General features: G+C 41.3%; 1 protein-coding gene across 1 annotated transcript in view; it reads right to left on the bottom strand.

Moving 5' to 3' along the window:
- Window positions 1-12,316: 12,316 nt before the first annotated feature.
- JMY (junction mediating and regulatory protein, p53 cofactor) overlaps window positions 12,317-19,163 on the bottom strand; it is a 111,786-nt gene continuing 104,939 nt past the window's right edge. The window contains exon 11 of the mRNA XM_053587692.1: window positions 12,317-17,474. The gene's annotated coding sequence lies outside the window, so the exon portion shown is untranslated. The remainder of the gene's footprint in view (window positions 17,475-19,163) is intronic.

The following is a 19,163-nucleotide window of genomic DNA, read 5'->3' on the forward strand; positions in this document are numbered from 1 at the left end:
TGGGGAGACTTATTATGGATTCAATTTTGCTAGTCATGATTGATATGCTCAGATTTTTAATTTCTTCCTGGTCCAATTTTTGGGGGTTGTATGTTTCCAGGAACTTACCCATTTCCTCTAGGTTTTCTTGTTTGTGAGCACCGAGGTGTTTGTAATTGTCTCTGATGACCTTTTGTATTTCTGTGGTATCAGTTGTAATGTTCCCTTTTTCATTTATGATTTGGTTTATGTGGGTCTTTTTGATTAGTTTAGATGGCAGTTTGTCAACTTTATCATTTCAAAGAACCAACTTTTTATTTTATAGATGTTTTCTGTTTATTTTAATGCTATTTCATTTAGTTCTAATCTGCTCTGTTTTTTATTTTCTTCTGCTAATTTGGGGCTTCATTGGTGTGTTTTTCATTTTCTAGTTCTTTGAGATATAGTTAGATTGTTAAATTATAGTCTTTCTACTTTTTTGATATAGGGATTTAATGCTCTAAACTTCTCTCTTAGCATTGTTTTTCTATTTTCTGTAGGCTTTAGTATGTTGTATTTTCATTTTAATTCATTTCAAAAAATGTATCAGGCTGGGTGTGGTGACTCATACCTGTAAGCCTAGCACTCTGGGAGGCCAAGGCGGGTGGATGGCTTGAGCTCAGGAGTTTGAGACCAGCCTGAGCAAAAGTGAAACTTCATCTTTACTAAAAATAGAAAAACTAGCCACTTGTTGTCATGGTAGTATGCCTGTAGTCCCAACTACTTAGGCTGAGGGAAGAGGATTGCTCAAGGCCAAGAGTTTAAGGTTGCTGTGAGGTATGATGCCATAGCACTCTACTGAGGGTGATAAGGTGAGACTGTCTCAAAAATAAAACAAACAAAAAAAGATATCTCATTGGTAAACTTCTCTATTCATATTCTGAATAGATTTTCTGAGTTCTTTGTATCTCATTGAGCTTTTTTGAAATCAGTATTTTGAGTTCTATACCTGAGATTTTAAGGATATCTTTTTGATTAGGATCTGTTGCTGGAGAATTATAGTGTTACTTTGAGGATATTGTATTACCTTGCTCTTTCGTGTTTCCTGTATCTTTACAATGATTTCTACACATCTGGTTTAAAACTTATTTTTGAATTTACTTTTGTTGGAAGGGACATTTCCTACAAATGTGACTATGATGTTGGTCGAGTATAGCATTTTAGCTTTGCTTCTTTGTGTACAGTAGTGAAGACGCAGTATGATTCATTTGTCTATAAATAGCATTAATTTTATCTGTGGTTTCCTTGGCATGTGCAGGTGCATTTATTGGTGGAGGCTGTGGCAAAGCTGTACTGGGGACTGGAACATCACTTGGGCCCATCTTCGGGTTCCACTGGTAGTGACAGTGGGCCAAGCATGTCTATTCTCGTGTGTTGGGGCAGCACATACTGGCAGCAGTGTAGGCAATACCAATTCTTGGTCCTCCAGGTGGCTTTCTCAGATGCCAATGGTAGCAAAAGTGGTAGCAAAAATGGTAGCAGCCATATATATATCCTGGGTAAGTTAGAGAGGTCTTGATCTCTTGGGCAGCCAGTGTGGCATGGGCAATGGTGGTAAAATGGTCTTATCCCCCGCTCTAAGCAGCAGCCTAAGTCTCCCCATGCCCACAGCTGGTACCACCAGTGATGTGCTCTGAGTTGGCATTGGTTGCAATGGTCTGTGTGGGAGGGCCTCTAGGCCAGTAGGTGGTGCTTGCAAGCAGAAGCCAGCAGAGGTGCTAGTGGTAGTGTGGTTTATGCCCAAGCTCTGCTTCCCAGGAGAAGAGCTTGGGTGTATCAGGTGTTGGGTTGCATCGTGGGATGCCCAGGACCCTGGATCTTGCATTCTATCTTAGAATCTGAAGGGAAGCCAGGTGGAGCTGAACCAGACAAGCTTGTGCTCAGGCCTCCCAGTGGTAGATGCGGGCACCAGCTGTGACAGGGTGGCGGGGTAACCCTCCGGCCATGGGGAAATGCTTGTGAGTGGCGGCAGGATGCGTGGCCAGTCCCAGCAACCATAGCCTAGGCCAGTAGGTGGGGGACTTGCTTCCCTATCACATTCAAGTCCAAGCAAGGCTCCCTCTTTTGTCCTGAGTGTCGCAGCCAACCTGGCTATTCAGGCAGAACCAGCAGTTTAGGCCTAGGCCACACGTCCTAGGCCTCTGGAGCCAAGCCTCTCATCCTGCTCAGGTCCTCGGGGAGGTGTCCACTTGCAGCATCTGCAGTTGCAGCTCACATTGTACTCACTGCCTTGGCCTGAAAGCAGCAGCTCAAGTCTCCTCCTGCCTAGGGCTGGTGCCATCAGTCCCCAAAACCACCAGCAGTCTGTGAAAAATGGGACGGAGAAAGATGTCATAACGTGGCCTCTTGAATTGCAGCAAGGACGCGGGGTCGAGGCTGTGTGCTCCCCAGGCATCAGCTCCCTCTCAGGAGAGGGACAACATGGTCTAGAGGCCCAGCCACACAGCCCATTGCAACCAATGCCAACTCAGAGCACAACCCCTGAATTATACCTAGGGTGACCAACCTTTTTTTCCTGCCACACCTTGGAAGAATCAGAGTAGTCTTGGTCCACACGTTAATGAAAGGTGAGTGGCAAGAAAAAAAAAAAATAGTCCCTGCTTACTTATTCATGACACCTGATGCCACAATCAAAAAAGGTCCTTAAAAAAATCAGCATGCAACCTGTGGGCTGCTCGTGGGACACCCCTGGATTATACAACTCTCCCAGGGGAAGTGGACCACAGACAGCACTCCCCGTGCCCGGCTGGACCTAGCCACACAGATTGCCTGTTTTCCTTCTTCATGGATTTTGGGGTTTCCTTTTGCTTTTCTGTTCAACCTGTTATTTCCTCATAAATAATGTCAAAACATGACTGGTTTGTACAGTAATTTGGCTCTTCTAAACAGATGGAATATGCTTGAAATGCTTCTAGTCAGCCATCGCAGCACAAAAACTGGTGAGTTTCTGGGCTTTTCATCCTTTAGCCAACTTGCCATCCCTGGAAAGTGTGCGACAGTTGCAGCCCACACAAATGTTAAGTCCTCAGGGAGAGGTGAATGAATAAAATGTAGCGCATTCATACAAAGCATTTTTTAGCAAGAAAAAGGAACATACGTGTTGTCTCTATCAACGTACAACATAAACGGATCTCACCGCATTGAGGGAGAGGACCCAGACGCGAAACTACTTAGACAGGTGCTCATCATGCAAACTTCTGGAGAGCGCAAGTACATCTACATAGCGACAAAGGGCAGTGGTTTCCTGTCATTGGGAGCAGAAGACAGGATTGGAGAGCACAGGCACCTCTTGGTAGGGGTGGAAATGTTCTATACTTCATTGTGACTATAGTTTCATGGTTCATACAACTGTCCAAACTCATTAGATTGTGTACTTTAAATGGATAAAACTTATCAATAAGTTATTTCTCTCTTTTTTTTTAAGAGATGGACTCACTCTGTCGCCCTGGGTAGAGTGCAGTGGCATCACAGCTCACAGCAACCTCAAAGTCTTGGGCTCAAGGGATTCTCTTGCCTCAGCCTCCCAAGTAGCTGGGCCTATAGGTGTCTGTGGCAACAGTCAGCTATTTTTAGACGAGGGCTCACTCTTGCTTGGGCGGGTCTCGAACCCATGAGTTCAGGCAATCCACTTGCCTCAGCTCCCAGAATGCTAGTATTACAGGTGTGAGCCACTGCACCCGGCCAATGTAAGTTATTTCTCAATGAGGTTACTAGGGGGACATTTTTTTGTAAGATGTTGACCGGTAAATCTGAGGTTTGAAGAAAAGACATAATGAGCTGCAGACTAGTTTTGTGGGATCATGATATTAAGGTGTGGATTAACCACTGTTTGTCACTTTAAACTCCCCAAACGAAGGACTATCTTAGGGACAAAATAGGGTCCTGGGCTGGTGGGACCTTTCTCTCTCTCCAGCCTCCTGTGGACTCCTGAGAGCCAGCTGACCAGCTAGCGGGGAGCAAGGTGAGGGTCTAGGCGCCTTGATGCCTGTTTCCTCCTCCACTCTGCCTGCACTGTGTCTACTTGGGGGCTAGATTCCATTCTATTTCTTCAAGGTTCTTTTCACAACCTAGAAGGCTGTCAAGCACATTCTTGCTTTACTGACCACCTGAAAAGACCTGTTTTAGTTGGCATGGCTCATAGAATCACAGGATGTGAGATTTGGAAGGAACTTCCTTATCTCCAAAAGGTAGAAACTGAGGTCCAGAGAAGGTAACGGCTGGTCTGGGCTCACACAGCAAAGCAGGACTGAAAATCTATCCCCACTTCGTTCACTCTCTCCATGACTTGTTGAAAAAGTACAGCATCTTTAGCTCTCTGAACCGGGTTCCTAAATCCAAGCGCTTAGCCTGCTGCAGTTTCCGTTTTTCAATGAAAGCTGTAAAATGGCTGGGTTCTAGCTGAGAGACAGCAACATCTCAGTCTGACCCACCGTAAGGAAGCGTAAGGGTCAACCTCAGCATGTGAATGAATGGGAAGCATTTACGATTATTGTAGAACTTGGCAGCAATTACAAAAGCCTGTTCCATGGTGGAAACAACTTTGCATCTGCAAAAATAGAATAAAATGATTTCTCGGGTAGGAACGTCTCTGTGACCAGGACGCGCTTCTCAGTCATTACTGCTCCTTTCACTCTTCATGTGTTTTTCCCACGACAGCTACTGAAATAGATATTTTATACAGAAAGAGCATTCATCACAGCACATTCTCGACTGAAGTTGAATCAGATTCTTCCAGTGAATCAGTTACTGCCAGGGAGTAAATTAGGCCTCGATGGAACTGCGCCAACATTCAGTCCAATGGGGCCCTAATTTTCAAACTGCAGCCTGGTGGGCCCAGGCCTTAGCAGCGACCTCCCCTCACACCTGCTTCTTCAGTGCCCGGGCAGCGGCACTGCAGTCCCCGGGACAAGACAGTCCCTTTGCAGGTCATGCTCTCTGAGAGGTTAAGGACCAAAAATGAGAGGAAGCAGAGTCCAGGCTCTGTGTGGGCAACATGGTCTTCATTCACTCAGGTGCCGGCGGGCTGAGTTCGGAAAGTCAGCACGTGGGTTAAGGCGGGTGGGAATATGAGTTTGGTGTGGGGGGAGGGTAGGTTTTGGCACACTCATTCCTTTGTGGGCAGGACATTCTTTCCTGGGCGGGATGGTTTTATTTGGGTGGGTCTCTACATTGGCCTTATCACTGTCCTTGGCCCTTTGCATCACCTGCTGTGCTGGTGACATGTTTTGCTCTTCACAAAGATTTCCCCCCAAATCAGTTGCAGATGTTGCAGAAGACTCTGGGTTCACAGAATCAATCCACAGGTGGAAGCAGCACCAGCAGTTCCTGATCCCCTGCAGAGAGGACTCCTGGGTTCCTGAGGGTGGACACTCTCTGGAGGTGTCCGCAGGCATGAGGCCACTGTCTTCCCAATGGGATCATCTTTCCTGGTGATGCTGCTGTAGACACTGTTTATGGGTTGTAGATACGGTGGGCACCCTGCGCAAGTGTACGGGGATGTCCGTTGCCTCCCACATTACGAGTCACCCTTAGGCAGGGACCTGGGCTTTGTAGTCTGTGTCCACCACCTGGTGTGTGGGTACACGGTATCTCGAGCAGTGTATTGGGGGTGTTTAATGAATCTGAGGCAAGCACAATGAAACTGAGCAAACGGAAGATAAAATTACTGACCTTAAGTGTGTGCTGTTCAGATCAGATCAATGTATTGGTGATGTAAGAAACTATTGAATACACAGGGGAGAAGAACTGAAACTTTTTCTAGAAAATCCACTAACGGCCACAATTATAATAACGGCTCTGGTATTTTCTTGTGTGTTTTTAACCATGGAGAATTTAGGAAGATACTTGGAAAAAAAAAAAATAGCAAACAAACTTCACATCTGGGGTGGCGCCTGTGGCTCAGTGAGTAGGGCACCGGCCCCATATGCCGAGGGTTGCGGGTTCAAACCTGGCCCCGGTCAAACTGCAACAAAAAAATATCCGGGCGTTGTGGCGGGCGCCTGTAGTCCCAGCTATTCGGAAGGCTGAGGCAAGAGAACTGCCTCGGCCCAGGAGTTAGAGGTTGCTGTGACACCACAGCACTCTACCCAGGGTGATAAAGTGAAACTCTGCCTCTACCAAAAAAAAAACTTCACGTCTGCCCCACTTCCTCTAATCCCTTGAATTTAAGTCTTCCTTATCATTAAAGTCAAAGGTTTGAGCACTAGAATTAGATGATTTTCCTCTTCATTTAAATTTATTGGTTATAAATGTAATCTTTTTTTTTTTTTTTTTTAATTGAGGCAGAATCTCACTTTATTGCCCTCAGAAGAGTGCTGTAGTGTGGCAGCTCACAGCAACCTCAAACTCCTGGGATCAAGCAATTCTCTTGCCTCAGCCTCCCAAGTAGCTGGGACTACAGGCCCCTGCCACAAAACCCAACTATTTTTTTTGTTTCAGCAGGCCCAGGCCAGGTTTGAATCTAGGAGCCCTGGTGCATGTGGCTGGCACCCTACACACTGAGCATGGGTGCCGCCTAAATGTAATCTTTTGTTTACCTAAGAGACAGGAATGCAATTGCTATTTTTAGTTACTTTTTGTTTCTTTAGTCATCACACAGGCATGCTCTAGCGCAGTGATTTTCAACTGGTGTTCAACTGCTACGAAAAATTTTCAACACCATCAATTAAATTATTTTCAAAGCACAGTAAGTAAATTCTTTTTTTCACTATTTTTTTTAATTCAACAATTTAAGTTATGCTGTGGAAGTTTAACTATAGGTTCAAGTGTGCAGTGAGATAAAAAAAGGTTGAAAAAAAAAAAATAGCCGGGGCGTTGTGGCGGGCACTTTTAGTCCAGCTACTTGGGAGTGGAGGCAAGAGAATCACTTGAGCCCAGGAGTTGGAGGTTGCTGTGAGCTGTGATGCTACAGCACTCTACCCAGGGCGACAGCTTGAGGCTCAGTCTCAAATAAAAAAAAGGTTGAAAAACACTGCCCTAGAATCTCTTACCTTTAAAAATCCTCCCTAATCTTGATGGCTGTCGGCTGATTTATTTTCTTCTGCAATGTAAAACTTCTGAAAGAACTGTGTGCTCACAAATTACTCGAGTGTCCATTCAGTCCTCAGACTTTATATTCTGCCCAAATTGCTCTGGCCAGGGTGACCTCCACGTTGCCCACTCCAGGGCACTTGTGAGTTCTCATCTTAAAAAATCTTTCTATTGCACATGAAAGCAAGCCCAACTCGCATTGCTGCAAACAAAGTAGTAGTTTTTTGTATTATTTACAAATTTCCCCCTTCTATTTCTCTCATTCTGGGTGTGAATCAGATGTGGGTTAGTTGAATTAATCCTAATTATCTTGTCTATCTCTCTGGCAGGTTATTTCACTTTAAAGGTTCTTTGCTTTTTTAAATCTTGCCTTGAATTTATATTCAGATCTCATAGTTCTGTTTTCTAAATGTTGATCCTTTTTCTCAGAATATTCCTTTTAATTGCAGCATGTTGTTGTTTCACGGATGGATGCAGTATTTTGTCGAACTTTTCTGATAATTTACAACTAAGCTTTTATTCTCCTAGTCTCTGAATTGTCCCTATTTTCTAAGATTTGCTTTCTTCAGTTTGTGTGTCTTAGTCTCCTGTGACTTTAAGTAGTCTGCTTCTATTCTATAAGACACGGGAGCCCTGGGGTGGGGAGCTGTCTGGTGGCTTTGGGTTAGGACAACTGGGGGGAAGCAGCTGTATCACTGGGCAATCCCTTCCGGGTTTGCACTGCCCACACACAGATATCAACAGGTGCGAGGCTCTTCTGTGGGGACTTTTGGTTTCTCCTGAGGGATTCTCCAGATCCAGCAGGGGCTGTGTGGGCCACGCCGAGGGCCCTCTCAGAACCAGGCAGAAGATAGTTAGGAGGCTCATGGTTCTGATGGCAGATTTTAACTTAATCCTCTAGGATTCAGCATTACCTTTGACCTCTTCTTATTCCTGGGAGTGGAGTCCAGGACTTGTGTGGTTCATTTTATCCAGAGAAGGAACCTCTAGTGTCTTGCAGCAGGAAAGGAGGAAATGGGAGTGGGGGTGCAGTCTAAGTTCCACACTTTCCCCCTCTCCGCTTTCCAGCCTCGGCCCTCATCCCCACCGTGGGGGACATGCTTTTCCTCTCAGCAATTGACTTGCTTCTGGGATCTCGCTGCACACGCAGGTGGTTGCCTCCATTCAGCTGTCACATGGCTCTCATGCATTGCTCAAACACTTTTTGACACTTCTCATCCACAATTTTCCCCTCTTTTGTTCTTGATTTCTTTACTGACATATTAGGGCTTTAGGAGGAAGTGTCAAGATAAGCATGTTTCAATCCAGTGTCAAAGGTCACTGGAGTTCATATTTTTGGAATAGTTTTTTGTTGTTGTTGGGACAGTCTTACTCTGTTGCCCTGGGTAGTGCCTTGGGGATATAGCTCACAGCAATCTCATACTCTCGGGCTCAAACGATCCTGAGTAGCTGGGACTACAGGCGCCCACCACAACACTCATCTAGTTTTTCTATTTTTAGTAGACATGGGTCTTGCTCTTGCTCAGGCTGGTCTTGAACTCCTGAGCTCAAGGGATCCTCCCGCCTCAGCTTCTCAAGAGTGCTATGAATACAGGCGGCATAGTCTGATTCTTTAGGATTGCACTTCCACAGAAAGTCAGTTAGAAAACAGAAATTCTACATATTCCAGCTGCACCCAATTCTTTCTACAAAGAGTAAATATGAAGGCAAGGGTTTATTTGTTAATTTAAAATGTAATCTTCTGAACAATATTTTGTAACATATTGAATCATATGAATTCCCAGTTTCTGTAAAAGAAGGAAATTTAAATGATTATTTCTTAGTGGCTTTTTCTTTTCCACATTTATCCAGGAACATCTAATCTCAGATGTTTTTGTATCTAAATTGCTCAAATCTTTCTGGTTCCTTATCAATGATTTTGGCAGCGTTATGATGCCAGGCACTCTTCTGAGTACTTTATGCTCACTAAATACAAAACGCCACCAGGAGGTAGATATAATTATTGCCCCATTTTACAGATGAACAAACTGAGGCATGGAGATTTACCCAAGCTCATGCCACTATAGATCTTGTTTTTAACCAATATGTCATGCTATGTTGCAGCAGCATTTCTTTTAAGAGTCTCACTTTGTTGCCCTCGATAGAGTGCCAAGGAGTCACAGCTTACAGCAACCTCCAGCTTTTGGGCTTAGGCAATTCTCTTGCCTCAGCCTCCCATGTAGCTGGGATTATAGGCACCTGCCACAATGCCCGGCTATTTTTTTGTTGCAGTTTGGCCGGGGCGAGGTTCGAACCCGCCTTCCTCGGTATATAGGGCCGGTGCCCTGCTCACTGAGCCACAGGCACTGCCCTGCAGCAGCTTTTTTAAAAATTAAGTTTTAAAAAGTTCCATAACCAAACCACTTCTCCAAGAGAAATTAAAAATATTAAAACATCTAGAGCAGGAGAGTTCAAAACAAATGCACTTGTGCATACATACACACACACACAAAGCCAATAAAAGGAAGGAGAAAACTCTGTAAAGCAAAAGTGTGAGGTAAGTTGGGTTTTTCCATTAGGACACTGAATTTGGCTTTGATTTTCCTGCCAGCTAATAAAAAAAGTGAAACATGTTAGATTACATGGTTCTCATTGTTTTGTAGAGAAAGCAAATCATTTTATGGATAACAAAATTTTGGCAACTGAATTTTTCAAGTAATTTCCAGAATTCTAATAAAATAAAAATGCCTTAGGGTTTTTTAAAAAACTTCATTGTAAAATGAATACTCAGAAAATTACAAAGATATAAATGTATAGGATCCCAAGTTATTACAAATTAAACCCACACTTAACCATCACTTTGATCCAGACTTAAAAATCTAACAGCTGTGACTGATTTTCTTGGTATGTCCTCTTTCCAGTACTAAACTGGTCTTTTGTAAGTTGTAAATTGGAAAAACTACTTTGGAAAACTGGTAGACATTATGTACAAAATTTGGATGTGTGCTGACGCTGTGGAGCCAGTGATTCCTACAGAGCTAATATATGTATATACTTGAATCAGGAGACACAAGCTGGAATGGGACTGTATTTCAGGAAGATACCACAGTTTCCCCATTCACCTGTTACTGGAATTTGGGTTATTTTTAGTTGTTGGATACCAAGAATCATGCTGTTACAAACATTCTAGCGCATGTCTCTTGATTCAAGTATACACACATTTCAGCTGGGTCACAGAGTCAGCAGATGTCCTACTTTTATAAATAATGCCTACCAGTTTTCCAAAATAGTGGTTCCAATTTACACCACCATCAGTAGTATATGAATGCTGTTCACCAAATCCTTATCTACACTCGAAATTATTATTTTCCTTTTTTGAAGCACAGTCTCACTCAGTTGCCCTGGGTAGAGTGCCATGGCGTCATAGCTCATAGCAACCTCAAACTCCTGGGCTCAAATGATCCTCCTGCCTCGGCTCCCAAGTAGCTGGAACTACAGGGGCCCACCACGATGCCTGGCTATTCTTTCTCTATTTTTAGTAGAGATGGTGGTCTCACTCTAGCTCAGGTTGGTCCCAAACTCCTGACTTAGTAAACTCAGGAGTTTGAAGTTGCTGAGAGTGAGGCTGACACCATAGCCCTGCAGCATGGGCAACAGAGTGAGACTGTCTCGGGGGGAAAAAAAAAGACGACTCCAGGCATCCTGGATTAGGGCCCACTCTAAGGAATCCGCTTTACTTGAATACCCCTGTTATGATTCTATCTCCAAATCAGGACACACTCTAAGGTACTAGGGGTTAGGACTTTAACATATGAACTGGGAAACCCAAAGTTAATTATACTTAAAAAAAAAAAAAAAAAAAAAAGAGGGAGGTGAACATTCTAGGAAGGAGACACAGTTTCCACACAGGTCCTAGGGAAAGATTACAAATGTCACTAGAGCCCAATAAACAGCAGGGCTGACACAGTAGGAACTGGTTGTCCATGGGAAGACCTTTACCTAGGGTGGCGCCCGTGGCTCAGTGGGTAGGGTGCCAGCCACATATACCAAGGGTGGCAGGTTAAGACTCAGCCCTGGCCAAACTGCAACAACAACAAAAAATAGCCAGACATTGTGGGGGCACCAGTAGTCCAGCTACTCAGGAGACTGAGGCAAGAGAATCACCTAAGCCCAGGAGTTGGAGGTTGCTGGGAGCTGTGACAGCACAGCACTCTACTGAGGGCAATAAAGTGAGACTCTGTCTCAAAAAAAAAGGAAGACCTTATCTCAACCAAATGGTAACAGGAGGGTCCTTTGTGGGGAGGAGACAGGATCTCATCAGGATGTGGGTGGACATGAGGCAGACGGGAGATGAAGGGGAAGACCAGGTGGGCAGCCAGTGCAGCAGTGAGGCTGAGGTGGGTGGACTGCTTGAACTCACGAGTTTGAGACCAGCCTGAGCAAAAAGCAAGATGGATTCCCGCTATAATTCATTTTCTTTCCATTAAAAAAATGGTTGTTCTCTTGTTGGCTCGGTGCACGTAGCTCAGTGAGTAGAGCACCCGCCACATACACCGAGGCTGGTGGGTTCGAGCCCAGCCCGGGCTTGCTAAACAACAATGACAACTGCAACAAAAAATAGCTGGGCATTGTGGCAGGAACCTGTAGTCCCAGCTACTCTGGAGGCTGAGGCAAGAGAATCACTTAAGCTCAAGAGTTTGAGTTTGCGCTTGCTGTGAGCTGTGATGTATGACACTCTACTGAGGGAGACTCTGTCTCAAAAAAAAAAAAAAAAGAGAGATTCTCTTGCCTCAGTGTCCCAAGTACCTGGGACTACAGGCAACCACCACAACGCCCAGCTATTTTTTTTTATTGTAGTAGTTATTGTTTTTAGCAGGCCCAGGCCAGATTCTAACCCACCAGCCTCGGTGTATGTGGCCAGCCCCCTAACTGCTGAGCTATGGGCTCCGAGCCCCAAGAGATAGTTTGAGGTTTCTATGAACTATGACACCATGACACTCTACCCAGGGTGAAAGAGTGAGAGTCTGTCGCAAAAAAAAAAAAAAAAAAAAAAAAAGACATTCCCATTTTGGAAGTCAACATTTCCAAACTGTAGATATTTACACAAACAGCACAAACAAGTATATTAAACACAAGTAAAGATGGAATCAAAATATGCCATAACAAGTAGTACTCAGGCAGAAGTACAAAGTAGACAGTCTCTGGATCCTGTTCTCCGGGTCTGAAACACGTTATAACAAATGCACAACTTGCTGTGCCTCTTCTACTTGAAACAAGAAAAAAAATCAAGTTAATTCAAATAAATATCCTTTATTAAAGAAAAAGAGGAATATTGTTAAGCACCAAAACTGTATGTTGTTACACTGCATGTACAATAAGAGAAAGGTGATTGCAATACTTGGTGTACAAGTACTTATCTCTGAAGTCATAGTGTAAAAAACATGAGATACAAAGCGTATGATAATTATAACGCAGAGAAGTTGCACTAAAGAGCAAAAGGCAACAGTCAAAAACAATTATTGGAGATTTCATAGTATTGCTATAAATGTTTGCTTAGTTTTTTCTTTGTACTTTTAATACTTTAGAATGTTAATTGAGCATATTTAAGTATTGTAAATTGCAAGAGCTGACATTTACAATACACGGTGCACACGCTTCCGTTTAACGTAATGGTGGTAAAGCCATCCTCACAAGCCAAGCACGATGTGCTAGTGTTTTGCTTCTACCTTTATAATATTGCACAGAGCTATAAATGGTGAATCAGTTTTCCATTAAAATTTTCATTCACCCAGAAAGGCTACTAAAAAACAAACAGGTCAGTCCCCTTAGCCCTAATGGACATTATTCATGCAAAATGCTCGGTAGCCTTCCATTTTCCATAAACTACACAATAATGGTTTCACACATGGCAAGACATAAGCTATGATGAGAAATTCAGTGACAGAGGCGACTCCGCCAGCTGAAGCCAGAAGTCACTGGATATGGATGGGCCGCATCATCTACCCTTCTGGTTCACAAACTAGGGAAAGGACCACCTTGTGATTAGGGACACTTCTTAAAACCAATATAATTAGTACTGAAAAAGGTGGAATAACTTGTTACACCCTTTGATAATTAACAATAGAACATGCAAGAAGAAAAAAAAAATTTCCCTCATTGAAACCGAACTCTGCAACCAACATCCATACCTTTTGCTTTCATCTAAACCCTTTCGGGCTCTCTCAGATGCACTAACAACTATCCAAATGGAGCCACCTTTACTTGTACTTGAATTACACCAAAAAACCCTTTCTCCTAACCCTTGAAACAAATGACTGCTTTGAGATTTATAAAATATTTAACAAGTCAACCTCAGAGATATTTTCTATACGTGCACCTTATGGTGGCATAATGTGTTTACAGATCGGGAGAAACATTATAAATTTAGAATTCAATCAAGCAAATTACACAAATGCCAAGTTGTACATTACTATGGGCAAAACATAGAAAATTTTAGATAAACAGATCTTCAAAATAGCTCAATGGGCAAACATTTAAAACATACACATACATACAGACACACAGATCTAGACTCCCTCCCACTTTTAAAAAACCTCTGTTTACATGATAGTTTAGGCAGCAATATAAACTCATTTTGTAGGAAAAACTTTTAAATTACACTTTATTTATAGGATAAAAAATACCATTGCTTTATTTTACAAAGCAATTATGCAGAGACTCTTCTTAATGTGCTTTAACTAACGCGCACTTTGCAGCAAAGTTCAGAAATAACTACTGAATCGTTTAGTAGCACTAAATGCAACATACTCCAACAGTAAGGTGCTTCCAACCTCATACCCCACCCTCCATCTGAAGTAATTCTTGCTGGCAATCCTCTAACACCAAGCATAGCTCTTTTTCTATGCTAAGCAGTAAATGGGAAATAAAATCTGTTTAAAATGCACATTTAACTTTATATTATCATTTATATTCAGTGCAAGAATTAGGCAAAACTTTCCAGGTTTCTGCTTTCATTACCAAATGGTTGTATCTTAACGTGGCTGTAATAGCTTAGAAATGATTTACAGCTGTCCCTTTTTAAAAAATTCTTTTTTGTACAAGTAACCTGGTAAAGTATGACGTTTCAACTCCCTGATAGGGCCTTTAAGGACCCAAGTAGTACTTTTCATGTTGTTATCTGTTATGTTCATAACACTTCAATAATAAAGCTAAAAAACCCCAAAGCTTTCCTTTGACTAAAAGCATTAGCATAAGATTTTACAAACACACTCAGTGAATGTAATTTAAAAATGGAGTGTTAGGGAATGTATAAAATTAAACTGTGTAATTGTGCACTGGTCCCATTCCAAATTTGATTCTGTCCATTAGTTTTTGTTCCTCTGATTTTAGAGTTTTAATCTTAGTGTCTACAATGTCCAAAGTATACTTTACAACTAGACACATTGCATGGCACAATGTTGCCATGTCATATGTTACCAAATGTTGCTACATAGTTCATCCTTGCAGAAACAGGATTACCCCCACCCTACCACCACCACCATTATACAGAGTAAGTGAAAGTGCTTAAACTTCCTGTGGTTCCAAGTTATAAGTCCATGTTCCCTCTTGTAAGAGTTTCCTTAGAAATGTTATTTTATATAGCCGGGCGTTGTGGCGGGTGCCTGTAGTCCCAGCTACTTGGGAGGCTGAGTCAAGAGAATCGCCTAAGCCCAAGGATTTGGAGATTGCTGTGAGCTGTGTGACGCTACAGCACTCTACCGAGGGCGATAAAGTGAGACTCTGTCTCTACAAAAAAAAAAAAAAATGTATTTTATAGAAATATTTCAGTTCTCCAATGAAAAGCTAAGGAATGATTGTTTTATGCTGCAAACTCAATCAACCTAATAAAACTAAGCCAAATAATTGTTCATTTTGTAAAAGCCCTCATAAGCCAGGCATTTCTTTATACTGCTACACTACAGACAAGTAGGATTTTAATCATTAAGAATATCTTTTTAAATAAATGCTACGGTGGTTATATATACCTAATTTTGGTTGCATTAGAGGAGAAATATTTATACCATAATAACTAAAGTAACAAATTTGATATTAAGGCCAAAGATCTTCATTTTACTGGGGGCAAAGAAAATAGGAAATTTAATATGCATACATAATTTTTGTAGGGTTCTGAAAATGCTTTAAAATTATCATGGAGGTTCAACTGGTAATTTTATTGAACAAGCAGATCCTAGTTCTTTGAAATTTTAGTATCTGAAGAACTCCGATGGTTTGTGGCCTGTAATAATTTGTAATTTTATGCAAGTAGGAAACTGGACCTTGAGGCAGGGAAATAAGTTTGTTGAGAAATTATTTATCAGAGAATGAGCACAGCTGGCTGCCACCAGGACTCTGCTTTTTAGCCTCATCTTCACATGTGAGGTAACGTTTGTGGAGTTGTAATATGCTGGGCTCAGTTACGCAGGCATCGCTGCAAGGGTAAATAGAGTTCTGTACGCCTTCCATCACAACTTGGTGCAGGAAGACAGACTATAGGACCTGTGGGTAAGTGAGCCTATTTTATAATGGAATTCCAGCTGTAACACCAAATGGGTGGCAATTCCCTCTCAACGTATGAAGGTTGCAGTGCTTTTTGTTAATTTAACACTGTATCTTTCTGTATTTTTCTAAATTTGAATAAATGAAAAAAACTTGTTATGAATAGGATCCAAAAAAATGGATATATAAAATGTGGACACATGGTCACATAAAAATTGGATGGAATAAAATTGATACATGATTTTTGGAAGGGTTTGAAAATTTGCTTTAAAAGTTATCAAATACATTAACAATCTAGCCACTCTCTCTTTGGGTTAGCAAAAACATGCTTTAATACATTAATATAGGATCCACCAACACCTTCCCTGCCCTGTTTTGGGGTGAAGTTTCTATATTCAATCTGTATTTCTAATCTTTGCAAACAAGATGTGGGAATAGTGCTGGGACTAAAACCAACGTATTATGAAAATACTACACAGATGCTCCTAGTCTCATCAATAAACCTACTGCCAACATTTAAACAAAAGATTTTGTTTGATACAACCTACTGGCAGAAGAATTTCTCTGTAATTGTTTTAAAGTAAGTAACGTTTTTAAATGACCAGGGTGTGAGCATGTCCCTTTTTCTTCAGGAATACCAACTCGTACACATTGCAAGGCTTTTGCCACAGTACTATTTTCTGGGTTTATGCCAGAGAACTGCCTTATAAGATATAAATTTCTTTTTAGTATTTCAGTCCTTAACTCCCTCCATATAAAGGCCAAGATTACAGAGTATGATAAATTGGGTCCAACATATCTTCATTCAGGCCTGCAATAATCCTTGCTGAAAATCCTTACAGCCTTACTCAAGGACTCAATCATAGCAACTATATCAGCACCTAGAGCTACATGTAAGTTTAAAATATTAGTGACAGTAACAAGGGTTCGCTCTCAAAATTCTCAAAGCTTTTGAAGCCAGGAGAATATTCTGCTTTATCAAGCACATGCTTTTCACCAGAGAGCATGAAAATAAAAAATTAAAATGGTGATTGATAAAAAGAGTTAAGATTTTTGATTCTCAACAGGAAAGTCATGTGAATCATAGTAATCAAGCAATAGTTGAAACAAAAATAAAAATAATTTGAAATATCAAATTACAAAGTATTGCTTCTCATAAAGAAGGATGCACATAAAACAAACTATTATAAATTCAGAATTATGAAAAGCAATGTAAAAGCATGGAAATTTTTACTTCAAAACTTTACAAAGTGTAAGACTATGGCCCTCTAAAAATATGCTGTTTTAAATCTATCATGTTGTGGTGAAGAGATCAATAGATTTATCTCCATAGTTGTGTAGCTTCTCAGATGTTGATTATCTTTATGAAAATTCCTTTGGAGATAAGCAATGTGGAGATTTTTAAGTGCATTTCCATCTGATTTCAATTCCTGACATACAGCTATCATAATAAACTTTTTCAGAGTGTCACACTATTTATACAGCTGTTATGGAAGAAGCTCTGTATTTTCAGATAACTTTCAGCACACTGAAAGATGGCTCTCAAAGCAGTCCCCAAACAGCTCACAGTAAATCTCTGTCAACCCAGTGTTCTTCCTAGCTTAACTGGCCACTATGAGGATGTAAACGGGTAGATGGGAAGAAAAGGTACATTAAAACCCCACCAGAAATCTCCAGAAGGTCTTTTTCTTCACTGCAGTCAGCACTGTGCATCTCAAACTCATGTTAGCCACCAACCAATGGAATGACTGGGAAGTGATAACTTGCCAATTGTGCCTCTTTTTTTCACACCACTGAGCCAATACACTTTGGATCTCATGTAATCCAACTGTGGAACCAGGTGCTTAAGCTGCTGTTTTCCAGGAGAATCAGAACAAATCTTCAACTGTAGGTTTTTTCCTTCTTTCGGTTCCCTGTTCACAAAGAAATAATACAGTGTTATTTAAAAAAAAAAAAAAAAAAATGACCTTTTAAAGGTACTGTGTAAGTACGTCCCCTCACACCCTTTGCAATATCCAGGATGAATACTCATGTTCTTTTCTTATAAATGGACGCGCACACAATATTGTATATAGGGCATATTTTCCTTCTAAATGATATGTTTGTATTCCTAATGCCATAAAAAGAAAAAAATAATTTGAATAAGTATTTTGATCATAGTCAAAAGGTTTGTAGATTTTCATTTTTGTTCTTTTTATTCTAATACTTTACATCAAAATTGTGTACTAAGAAAAAGTAAATTCCACCGGAAATATTTGCATCATGAAGTGACAATAATGAACTAGTAAATGGTACCTTTAAAATTAAATAAAATGTTTTTGTTATATTGACATTTAGGGTATAGGATAAATATATATTTTTTTATTTTATTTTTTCTGGGAGACAGAACCTCAAGCTGTTGCCCTGGGTAGAGTACCGTGGCATCACAGCTCACAGCAACCTCCAACTCCTGGGTGCAAGCGATTCTCCTGCCTCAGCCTCCCAAGTAGCTGGGACTACAGGCACCTGCCACAATGCCCAGCTATTTTTTGGTTGCAGCCATCATTGTTGTTTGGCAGCCTGGGCTGGATTTGAACCTGCCAGCTCAGGTGTATGTGGCTGGTGCCTTAGCCGCTTGAGCCACAGGCGTGGAGCCAAATATCGATCTTTTAAGTTTAAGGAGATATTTTACTAGAACTTTTAAAAATTCAAATGTGTTTGAAATCTGTGGCCTTACCATGGCACTGGAGCATATATGTCGAAGACACACTTGTCAGACAAAAGCTGACAGGCACCTAGTTTACATAAAGTCTCAACTTACTCTATTATAATAGTGCTATATTTTCTAATACTGTACCTAAAGTGGTCATTGAGTACTTGTAATATGGCTACTATGACTACAAAACTGAGTATTTATTTTGACTTAAATAAAAAATCTGAAATAATATATTTTCCATAAGACAATTTTACTGTTTTATAGGATATTTCTCTTTAACCATTGAATACTTAACATTTGAACAGAGATATGCTACTACTAAGTGTAAAATACACACTGAATTTTGAAGACTTAATACCCCTACTCCCTCAAAAAACGAAAAGAAATTTATTTTCTTTTTTAATGTTCATTACATGTTGGGCGGCGCCTGTGGCTCAGTCGGTAGGGCGCCAGCCCCATATACCGAGGGTGACGGGTTCAAACCCGGCCCCGGCCAAACTGCAACCAAAAAATAGCCGGGCGTTGTGGTGGGCGCCTGTAGTCCCAGCTACTCGGGAGGCTGAGGCAAGAGAATCGCTGAAGCCCAGGAGTTGGAGGTTGCTGTGAGCTGTGTGAGGCCACGGCACTCTACCGAGGGCCATAAAGTGAGACTCTGTCTTTAAAAAAAAAAAATGTTCATTACATGTTGAAAGGTACAATTTTGGCTACATTGTATCAATAAATATTACTAAAATCAATCTTACATGTTCCTTTTTACTTTTAATATGACTATTAAAAATTTTTAAATTAAGGGTACAGGATGGCACCTGTGGCTCAAGGAGAAGGGCACTGGCCTCATATACCGGAGGTGGTGGGTTCAAACCCAGCCCTGACTAAAAACTGCAAAAAAAATAAAATAAAAAAGTAA

The sequence above is a fragment of the Nycticebus coucang genome, chromosome 1 (assembly GCF_027406575.1).
Source record: "Nycticebus coucang isolate mNycCou1 chromosome 1, mNycCou1.pri, whole genome shotgun sequence".
Taxonomy (NCBI): domain Eukaryota; kingdom Metazoa; phylum Chordata; class Mammalia; order Primates; family Lorisidae; genus Nycticebus; species Nycticebus coucang.